Here is an 11,299-nt window from a genome sequence, read left to right on the forward strand (position 1 = left end):
GTGGAAAGTGCCTTTGAAATGATTCTATTTAACTTACTATTCCTTAGCAGCTGAGATGGAGGAATAATAAGTTAAATCATACGTTGAGTTACATTTTCTCTTTAACTTACTATTCCTCCATCTCTGCTGCTTCCCTGTTGATCCATCAACACACTGCACAAATACAGTAAGTCCCCTACATACGAACAAGTTCCATTCCGAGAGCGCGTTTGTAAGTCCAGTTTGTTCGTTAAGTCCAACAAAGTTAGCCTAGGTACCCAACTAACACAATCAGATATATGTACTGTACTGTAGTAGGTTTATAATACTTTTCACAGAAATGATACATAAAAAACAAACACAAAAAATAAAGAAAACACTTTTAATCTTACAGTACAGTACCTTGAAAAGTACAGTAGTACAGTACAACAGCTGGCATACAGGGGCTGGCATCGAGTGACAGGCAAGAAGTTACTGGAGGAGGGAGAGGAGGTGGGAGATGGTAGAGCTGAAGGATTGTCAGCAATAGGAGATGGAGGGCAAGCTGCAATTTCACTCACGCCTGACATTGATGGCACAGGTTCTGGTTCCTTGCTGGATTCAATTCTATCTACCCTCTTGAAAAAATGATCCAGTGATGTCTGGGTAGTAGCTCTTTTTTTCTCGTCATAGATGACATGGTAGCACTGGATTGCATTCTGAACGGCTGCTGCCACCTTCGTGCACTGTTCTACGTTCGGGTCCTGTGCCTCAAAAACTAACAGTGCCTCCTCAAATAAAGAAAATCCCCTTGCCATTTCCTGCATCGTGAATCTCTTCAGTTCTTTAGGTACTTCTTCTTCCTCTAGTCTCTCTTCGTCCTTTGTCTGGGCACGTTCACATCTTTGAAAGTTTGCAACTTGAGGGTTCGTATGTAGGGGACTTATTGTAACTTAATAGCTGCTGTGGGGAAAACTGCAGGTCTTGTTAACCCAAGCAGAGTATCCAACGAGAGAGAAGGGATGATGGAGAGTAAGACACAAAATGAGTTCTCTACAAGGTGCTTCAGATAAACACCAAGATAGCTCAGAAAACAGAAATGTTAACAAATCTAGAAATGAACATTTCACACAATATCAGGGCCAATTTTGATCATTCCTATCAAGTTAGTTTTGGGACAAGTGACAAATGTAGATCAACTCGCATAGAGGACCGGAGGGGACTGATGTGTCTCTTTGCTAAGCCAATGATAACCTCTAGTATCTTCCTCCTGATATTTTAATGTATAAAGATGGCTGAGATTATAAATTTGGCTTTTTTGGAGGAAATGCTGTTGATAATATCTGTTTATTTTCCTCCTCATTGAAGGTTGAAGAACTAAGAGAACCGATTTGTTAAATAATGTATGCAGTGGAGGTCCAGTAAAAAGCCAGAAATTAAAAATTTTTTCTTTGACTGTGTGTGTGTTATAGTTAATTTGAGAGGGAAGAATGAAGTAAAGGGGACGTCCCTGGCGGTCCAGTGGTTAGGACTCGGAGCTTTCATGGCCAAGGGCACGGGTTCAATCCATGGTCAAGCTGTGTGACTCGGCCAAAAAAATAAATAAATAAAGAATGAAGAGAAGGCAATCTTTCAGAGGTCTCATACCCAGTTTATTCCTGGAAGGAGGGGAGCCCTGGACTAGCATCCTTGTTTGTGCTCCAGGTGTTTACACGCTTCCAAGCACTTTAATAAACGCCAGCATATGCGGGCTTCCCTGGTGGCGCAGTGGTTAAGAATCTACCTGCCAATGCAGGGGACAAGGATTCGAGCCCTGATCTGGGAAGATTCCACATGCCACGGAGCAATTAAGCCCGCGAGCCACAACTACTGAAGCCCGCGCGCCTAGAGCCCGTGCTCCGCAACAAGAGAAGCTGCCACAATGAGAAGCCCGCGCACCGCAACGAAGAGTAGCCCCCGCTCTCCGCAACTAGAGAAAGCCCGCGTGCAGCAACAAAGACCCAACACAGACAAAAATAAAATTAAATAAATAAACGTCAGCATATTTGAACTTCATACTAGCAGTGTACTGTGAGTAGGACAGGTATTATGGTCCTCATTTAACAAATTAGAACATGATACCAAGGAATCATGTGATTTCATGGGGCTTAGAATGAGTTAGTGGAAGAGTCAGTGGCAGGCATGAGTTAGAGGAGTAGCTGATGACCCACATGAAGCCCTTTTCCTCAACGCATTATTTTCCTCGCCATTCATACTACTGTTAGCTTTCCTGAAACAAAGCATTTCCCCATGCAATTCTACCCCTCCCCCACCCCTGAGCCACAGTTTCTCTCTCCGCAGTTTCAGTTATCCGAGGTCAACGGCAGTTCAAAATTATCAAATGGAAAATTCCAGAAATTTATGTATGCGTAAATTATGCATGAAGGTATGCCATCCATACATTTGAAATTGCCCATTGTTGCATAAAGTGATGAAATTTCACCCACCCAGAACGTGAATCATCCCTCTGTCCATCGTATCCTGCCCCTTAGTCACTTCGTAGCCCTTTTGGTTATCAGATCAACTGTCGGGGTGTCACATGCTTGTGTTCAGGGTTCAAACCCTTGGGTATAAGGTTCAATACCATCTGTTGTTTCAGGCATCCACCAGGGGTCTTGGAACATGTATCCCCCTTGGATAAGGGTGGACTACTGTAGATCGCATTGTGTATAAGGGTTGTCACACCCCAATTTCAAATCCAAACACTGATTTTCTTTTCTCCTTTCTTTTCTTTTCCTCCCTCCACTCCCCTCCCTTCCCCCCTCCCCCCCTCCTTCCCCTCCCTTCCCCCTCCCCCCCTCCTTCCCCTCCCTTCCCCCCTCCTTCCCCTCCCTTCCCTTCCCTTCCTTTCCCTTTTCTTTTGTGTGTGACATAGATAATATTTATTGCTACCGGCAGCAAGTGTACTCATCCCATCCCACCACCAGCTCTAGTCACAGAAACAGACTTCACGTATAAAGTACAAGACAGACTTGGGGACAAATGGTCCCTTGGACTATACTGGCTGTTATACTGAGAGAACCAATTGACCTTGTTTAGTGACAATACCTCTAACACAATGAAAAAATCAACTGGTTATGATATCCAATTCACATATCCAGTTCAAATTAAAATATATATTATTTGCTTCAATGTATAGCAAGTTTAAAGCACTAGTGTTTACAAAAAAACCCTGCATTCCGCTGAAATTTTTCTTGTGCTTCCCCTTATCAGTAAGCTTGAAAGACCAGATGGAGTTGGGCCAATAGAAGGTAAAAATTGCCTCTTCTGTTGGCTGAACACTTAAAAGAACTTTACAGTGTGGAACAACCAGGGGTAGCAGCCAGACCTCAGGCAGCAAGATTCAAAATAGAGTAGCTCACATAATACGGCTTGTTGATATCAGGGTCAGTAGTGGGGAGTCACCCTATGAAGAGAAGCAAGTGGAAATAGCTCCAGTGAACGTGGTAGGTCCTGGAAAACAGTTTTTTTTAATGTCCCACAATATTCAGTTAACTGATTAATTCTGTATTTAATTTGATTGTCTTGCTATTTCTTACTCCTCAGCATGAAGTTGTATACATTAAATTCCCACTTTGATTAGGAATGTTATTCAAAAGTGAGACATGTAGCAAATTGAAAATGATTTTCTTTTTCTGCATAACTTTTTACCTTCTCAGGAATTAATATGTTTTCCTATACACTTAGTTTTCTCTATGCTGACCAGTAATTCAACTCAAAATTCTTTACCAATTATCTCCATTCCTCTTTGAAGCCTTCCGAGCACTCATGTGGATTTTTTGCCCTCTTTGCCTATGTTCACTTGTCATCCTGGGGTGATGCTTTGGATCTCCCTTTTCCTGATGTCATGTTTACCTCTCTTTTTGCTTTCCTTCCCTTTGTTTTTTTCAGCCGTGCTGTGCGGCATGTGGGATCTTAGTTCCCTGACCACGGATTGAACCCATGGCCCCTGCAGTGGAAGAGCAGAGTCTTAACCACTGGACCCCCAGGGAAGTCCCTCCTTCCCTATTTTGATGACTATGTCCTCTGCAGGTTGTTATGAAAGGAAGCTTGCCTAGCTGAATTGCCTTTATTTTATACTCACTCTATAGTATGTTTGGGAATAGAATTCTAGGTTGAAAAGTATTTTCTTCATGTTATCACACAACCCGGAGCTCTGAGGGACTCTGGATCTCCATGATAAGTAGACCCTCTTTAGGACAAAATCCTTAAGGCATTGCTGATCTTATAGGAAGTATAGGTGGTCTTCAGTTACCTTATCCAAACAAACAAACAAACAAACATGTTTGTCTCTCAGCATCTGGGTCCAGAGGCTGGGCCCTGAACCATAAGGCTTCAGATGGCAGAAACTAAACCAGGGCCAGGGTTGGAGCAACAGGAGTCATTCCTTTATGCAGCCTCTGTTTACTACTTTATCAAAGACAGTCTCAAGTGGAAGTGGCCTTTATTTTGACTGTGAGTACATGTGGTAAAGAATACAGTAACTATAGCACAGTTTGGTGCCACTGTCTTGATTTGTGCTAAGGCACCAGCAGTCTGACCCACCATTGCTTTTGCACCATCAGTGCAAATGTGAATACAATTGTTACAGGATAGCCATGAGTATAAAAAGTTATTCAGTATTTTAATATTTATCTTTGTCGTTGTGGTTTGCTACTCACTGCCCACCTCAAGCCAAGTAAGGGGACGCTTCAGAAAACCACTCAGATACTTAACATGCGCTCTCTAGAGTTTGGGAGACTGGTACCGTCTCATTTCTTTAAAAACAAAAATCTAAAGGTGAGTGGCCCAGTTATTTTCCCGTTTGTTCTCCGCTCCATTTCTATTCTTCGGTGGAAGAATACAAATGATCTTCGGTGCTCTGCTCTGTCTTGCAGGGGGCTGGATCCCTATAAACTGCATTTCCTGGAATCCCTGGGCAGCAGATTCTAGTTATGTTTGACCAATGGCAGAAACAAGGGGAAGATGAGAAGGCAGAAGGAGGGGAGAAGCCACTGTTTTATCTCTCTGTCTGGAAACATCTCCTGCAACCATGGGTGGCTGCAGGCTACAGCCTTTGGCAGTTTCAGCAGCAGAAACCAGGGGTTCTGGCGGCAGCAGGCTCGACCCCTGTGGGCAGTGAGTGTGCTCCTGCCTCAGGATCTTCCAGCTCTGGGCCTGGAACAATTGCCCGCAAACACTAAACTCTGTGTTACACTTCCTTCCCCGTTTTGCTCCATGAGCTCTTCAAATATTTTCTTAACAAATCCCCATTCATACATTTTCTATGTTTGAAATACCTAGTATGGTGTCTGTTTTCCTGGCTGGATCTTGACTTGTAGAGTGAGAGACTGATTGACGTGAACAAAGATAGGGGGCGCTGTTGGCAACTGCCTGTACTTCCAGAGTCCCGAGGACAAATGTGTCAGCTCCCTGCTGTGCAGATACAGCTCCCACAGAAGGGAGTTGAACTTGAGTCATCTTGAAAGGGACTCCATCCAAGAGAAGCACCTACAAGGCCAAGGTGAACTCAACGGGCAGAGACTACATGGTCTGGATAACTGGCAGCCATTGGTCGAGGCACGCATCCTAAGTGGCATCTATGAGCACATTTTTAATTAATCAATTAATTTATTTATTTTTTGGCCGCTCCACACGGCTTGTTGGATCTTAGTTCCCCAACCAGAGATCAAACCCGGGCCCTTGACAGTAAAAATGCGGAGTCCTGACCAGTGGACCAACAGGGAATTCCACATGAGCACATTTTTTAGAGGACCAGCTAAACTTTCTGTGTCACCAGGAAAGATTTTTTTCACACTGTTCATTCAAAGGCATAAATACTGGGAGACTTGAAGAGCCACTGATCCAGCAGGCCTATCAGGGTGGGGAGGCCTCTGTGAGGCTCTAATTTCCAAGCGCACTTCCATAGATGGTATTCAGGTTTCTTTCTACTTTAATGGCTGCTCCTCTCATTGGATGCTCTATCCTGGCCTTGTGTGAGCACTGTGTACTCTTCCCTCCTACGCTTATCTAGGGTGGTCCTCTCTGGACTCACACACATGTTCTGATCACACAGCTGAGGACTCCAGGGGGACCGTCTGCATATTTCCAGACTCCTTCCCTCTGTGTAGCTCCCTCCGCTCCGTGATGCTGCCCTGCAAATTCTACTCACCTTGGCCTCCCTCGACTCCCAAAGGCAACTGCTTCTCTCAGAGAGACTGCTGGGCTCTGCTGGGTTTCTCTTCTCTGCCCCGTGTCTTGGAAATGGTTTAGGCCATAGGCTGGCACAACTGTAGAGCTTGCCTCATTTGTTTCCCATGTGTCAGGGATTCCCTGCCCTTCATTGCCTGATATCCAATGTGTTGAAAACGGTTATTCCATATATTTTGCACTGTTTTTCCATTGTTTCGGGTAGGAGGATAAATCTGGTTCCTGTACTTCATCTTGGCTGGAAGTCCTTACAGTCTATCTTAATTTGGATAAGACACAGTACAAGTGCTCAGCAGCCATACATGGTTGGTGGCTACCATATTGGACAGTAGGACTAGAGGGACCGAGAATCTAGACGCAGGTGAAAGCCATGAACTGATAGTAAATAATTCTTCAGTGTGATGTGTTTCTCTACCAGTTCTTTTTTTGTTGTTTGTTGTGTTGTTTTTTGGCCGTGCCACGGGGCATGTGAGATCTTAGTTCCCCAACCAGGGATCGAACCCAAGCCCCCTGCATTGGAATCGCAGAGTCTTAACCACTGGACCACCAGGGAAGTCCCTCTATCAGTTCTAACTAAACAAGAGTAGTATAACTGAGCAGGACCCAATGGGGCCTTCCTGGGGACAGGGTTTCCCCCATATCCTCTGCTTTAGCTCCTCTCTGAAGTACCTAGATAACAGTATTTGATGCACATTTCCTGAGTTGTTTCATAGATGTGAAAATCCCCCACCAAATGGAAGATGTTAACTACTGGATGACCGTGAGCATATAGCCCCAGGGCTCCTGGAGCCTAAGGACTGATCATGTTAACCCCTGTGACACCGCCCTGTTACCTCACCATCAGCCAATCAGAGAACTGTGCACGGGCTGATCACAGACCCTGCAACCTCCCTCCCTCACCTGGCTTTTTTTTTTTTTGGCCTCGCCTCGAGGCTTGCAGGATCTTAGTTCCCTGACCAGAGATTGAACCCAGGCCCTCAGCAGTGAAAGTCCTAACCACTGGACCGCCAGGAAACTCCCTCACCTGGCTTTTAAAAATGCCTGCCGATTCATCTGTACCAATTTTCCTAGATTCCACATATATGTGTTAATATACGATATTTGTTTTTGCACCTATTTGCAATGCAGAAATAGAGACACGGATATAGAGGACAAACGTATGGACACCAAGGGCGGAAAGCGGGGGCCGGGGTGGGGTGGGATGAATTGGGAGATCGAGATTGCCATGTATACACTAATATGTATAAAATAGATAACTAATAAGAACCTGCTGTATAGCACAGGGAACTCCACTTTGCTGTACAGTAGAGACTAACACAACATTGTAAAACAACTATATCCCAATAAAAAAAAAAAAAAAAGAAAATGGTGGAAAAAAAAACGCTTTGCCGAAACGCTTCAGAGAGCTTGGGGGTTTTTTAGAGCGTGAGCCACCTGTCTCCTTGCATGGCCCTGCAATAAACCTTTCTCTTCTTCAAACTCCAATGTTTTGGTTTGTTTGGTCTCACTGGGTGTTGGGCACACAGACTTGCGCTAACGGGGGTGGGGGGGTGGGGGTGGGGGGGGTGGGGGTGGGGAAATACTTTGGATTCTAGCAGTCAGTCATTCGTCCAGGGTGTGAGGTTTGCTAGGCAGATGGAATGGAAAGAATGAAATGCAAAACCTTTTTAAGCACTGATGAAAAATAGAAAGAAGAGGTGTCTCTGAGCCTCTTCAGCATCAAAGGAAAACCTCGCCAAAATGCTAATACCCAATTTTCTGAATTTTCTCTGAAACATATTGGTTCAGGGAACTAATCTGCTCAATACCTATCTAGTAAGTGCGTCAGGTCAGTGAGCAGACATAGAGGCTTTTGAGTATGTTTTCCTCCCTTTATCTTTCTTTTATTAGAGAAGACAGTGTAATATGGGAAGAGCCTAATAACATGCCCTCTGGTAATACACATGCTCTTCCAGACCACTTCTCCACTTTACATGCCTGATAGGAGTTATATAAACAGATAGGCTGATTGTTTAGGGAGAGTGAGTCATGCTTTATTCAGAAGGTTCTACTTAGGCGAGCTGACATCAGCTCCCAATAAGGCGCCATGGAGAGCTTGTCTGTGGCTTGAAAGCCAGAGAATTATAACCTCTAGGGAACACAGAGGTTTTTCTGCATTTGAAAGTTCTAAAAAAGACACAGCACTTTGCTACAATTAGACAAATCTAATGAAAGATTTTAAAGGTCTGCACGCTAGTGACCTTCTCTGAAACATCCTGGTAAGCTCTTTAAATTCTGGTAAAAGTTGTGTGGTTCCAATCCTCCCTGGACCCCATCCCCACCCTCAAGCTGCCTCCTTCCCCCAGTAACAAGCAGAAATACCGGTGATGTATTTTCACAGGCTGGTGAAAAGTGCCTGGTAAGATCTTACGGAAAAACACGAACAAGCTTTTGGGCCAACTCAATATTATCGATGCTGTTAGCTTCTGTTTGAGGAAGTACTACAACATAATCCTCCCTGAGATCACTTTATAGAGAGACGACCCCATGAGCTATTTGATGACAATGAGCTATTTCCAATGGAAAAGAAAAACTTTGTAATAGCTTCAATCTCAGGTCTGAACGAGAAAAGGAGAAATTCTTTTAAAAACTTCATTCACTACAAAAAGCTCTTCATCTAGTTTCCTGAGAAAATGTCCTGCTTTAGTAACGGAAAGGCACTGGGTTACCAGGCTGAGTGCAAAATATGTACAAAACCCTGAGTACAACTGCATAATCTTACTTGACTCTGGAACGCACCCTGTTTGGTTAGAGGTGGATGGTGCAGCTCTATGGGTCAGCAGTGGCCCCTGGACCAGTAGCATCACTCACTTGGGAACTTGTCAGATGTGCAGATTCCCGGGCCCACCCAGGCCTACTAAATCAGAACTCTGGGGCTGGGGGGGGTGGTGTGGAGGGAGGGTGGAGTCCAGCAATCTGTATTTTAACAAGCCTTCCAGGTCACTCTGATGCACCCTGAAGTTTGGGAACTGCTGGTACAAAGCAGATGCTTTGGATGCACCTGGCAGAGTCTCTGCAATTTCTCTAAATTCCCACAATGTCTCTAAAAGGCATGTGGTCATGCAAGCATCGTTTACATATATTGAGAGGAAATTTTTTTTTCCTTTTTTTAAATACATTTATCTATTTATTTGTTTTTTTGTTTATTTATGGCTGCGTTGGATCTTTGTTGCTGCGCGCGGGCTTTCTCTAGTTGTTGCGAGCAGGGGCTACTCTTCGTTGCGCTGCATGGGCCTCTCATTGCGGTGGCTTCTCTTGTTGCACAGCATGGGCTCTAGGCACATGGGCTTCAGTAGTTGTGGCATGTGGGCTTCAGTAGTTGTGGCTCACGGGCTCTAGAGCACAGGCTCAGTAGTTGTGGTGCATGGGCTTAGTTGCTCTGTGGCATGTGGGATCTTCCCAGACCAGGGCTCGAACCCGTGTCCCTTACATTGGCAGGTGGATTCTTAACCACTGTGCCACCAGGGAAGTCATTGTTTTCTTTTTTATAAGAAAAAATTTTTTTGCTTGTTCCAGTCCAAGAATTTCACCTCTAGAGATGCAGGACAAATGCCCCCCTAGGGACATTTAGAGGGACGCCACTTAATCATGGCCTCAGTTCCCAAAACCAACAAAATAGATCCCTGGTCCTACTGCATTATTCCCAGAGGTCGTACCCAGGTGGCTCAGGCCTGCTTTGAACAGTCTTTTTTATTTTCTCCAAAGTAAATGCTTTGGGACATTCAGCTGAGAGTATGGAGGCAGGATGGAGAGGCAAGGGGTGGGACAGGTGGCCCCTCTGCCTCACTGCCCTACTCCCCACCCCGCCACTCCCAAGATCCAACTGCAGCAACTTTAATATATGCTGTTGGAGCTGGAATTACCTCGGCTGCAGTCACCAGACTTGCCCTCCAAAGGATCCTCATTAAAGGATTTAACATGAGCTCATTTCAATTACAAGGTCTCTAAAAGAGTCCTGTATTGTTATTTTTTGTCACTACCTCCCTTCTACGAGGAGTGGGTAATTTGCCCACCGGCTCCTTCCTTGGATGTGGCATCCATTTCTCAGTTCTTCTTTCCCCAAACAAACCCTGATTCCCTATCACCTATGATCTCCAGGGTAGGAGAGAACATTTTAAAAGGCTGGAGGGAAAGAAAACCTTCACGGTAACTCATTTCTTGTGGTTGGATATTTGTTTGTTTGTTTGTTTATTTATTTATCTATTTTCTTCATTCTTTTTATATTTTTCAAACTTTCTACAAGGAAATAAAATACATTTACTTAAAAGGGAATGCAGGGCTTCCCTGGTGGTACGGTGGTTAAGAATCCGCCTGCTAATGCAGGGGACACAGGTTCGATCCCCGGCCCCAGAAGATCCCACATGCCGCGGAGCAACTAAGCCCGTGCGCCACAACTACTGAGCCTGCGCTCTAGAGCTCCTGCGCCACAACTACTGAGCCCGCATACCACAACTACTGAAGCCCAGGTGCCTAGAACCTGTACTCCACAATAAGAGAGGCCACCACAATGAAATGCCCGCGCATCACATCGAAGAGTAGCTCCTGCTCACCGCAACTAGAGAAAGCCGGCGCGAAGCAATGAAGACCCAGCGCAGCCAAAAATAAACAAATAAATTAGGGGAAAAGAAAAAAGAAACAGAGTAGAACAGTGTTGCCAGGGGCTGAGGGGGTGGGGAATATGGGGAGATGTTGGTCAAGGGTGCAAACTATAAGTTATAAGTAAGTCCTGGGGATCTAATGTGCAGCATGGTGACTATAGTTAACAATACTCTATTGTATACCTAAAGGTTGCTACAAGGATAGAGCTTAATGTTCTCACCATAACAACAACAAGGGAATTCCTGGTGGTTCAGTGGCTAAGACTCTGCAGTCTCACTGCCAAGGGCCCAGGGAAACTAAGATCTCACAAGCCATGTGGCCAGGCCAAAAAGTTAAAAATAAATAAATAAATAAGTTCTCTGGGAAAAAAAAAAAACGGTAATTATGTGAGGTGAAGGATGTAACTAACCTTATTGTGGTAAACATTTTGCAATATGTACATGCATTGAATCATCACACTTTAAACTTACACAAT

The sequence above is a fragment of the Eubalaena glacialis genome, chromosome 11 (genome assembly GCF_028564815.1).
Source record: "Eubalaena glacialis isolate mEubGla1 chromosome 11, mEubGla1.1.hap2.+ XY, whole genome shotgun sequence".
NCBI classification, from domain to species: domain Eukaryota; kingdom Metazoa; phylum Chordata; class Mammalia; order Artiodactyla; family Balaenidae; genus Eubalaena; species Eubalaena glacialis.